We start from the raw sequence: 362 nt of genomic DNA on the forward strand, positions 1-362 counted from the left end.
GTGAGCTGGGTGGTAGCGGGAAAGGGAAGCGTTTCTTCTGTTCTCGGGTGGTGAGAGCGCGAGAACAGCGGGGGGCAAAGGCGGTTTTTACGGGGAGAGCGGCCCCCCGCCTCGTTTCTGTCCTCGGACGTAACTGCGGAGCTACTTGCTCGTTATCTCCTGCCCAGTAAAGGACTTGTATGGACGTGTCTTCACTCAGAAAAAATGGTACGTTTACCTCAGCTAGAGGTAACTCCTGTTAAAGAGGAAGGCTAGAGGCGAGAAAGGAATTGGTTAGGGTTTTTACGTGATTTACCACTTTAGGGAAAAAAATTACTTAACCTGCTCGCTTCTGTGCAAAATACACAGTGCGTATGTGTGTG

Source organism: Pygoscelis adeliae, unplaced genomic scaffold (assembly GCF_000699105.1).
Source record: "Pygoscelis adeliae isolate BGI_AS28 unplaced genomic scaffold, ASM69910v1 Scaffold145, whole genome shotgun sequence".
In the NCBI taxonomy this organism is placed as follows: Eukaryota; Metazoa; Chordata; class Aves; order Sphenisciformes; family Spheniscidae; genus Pygoscelis; species Pygoscelis adeliae.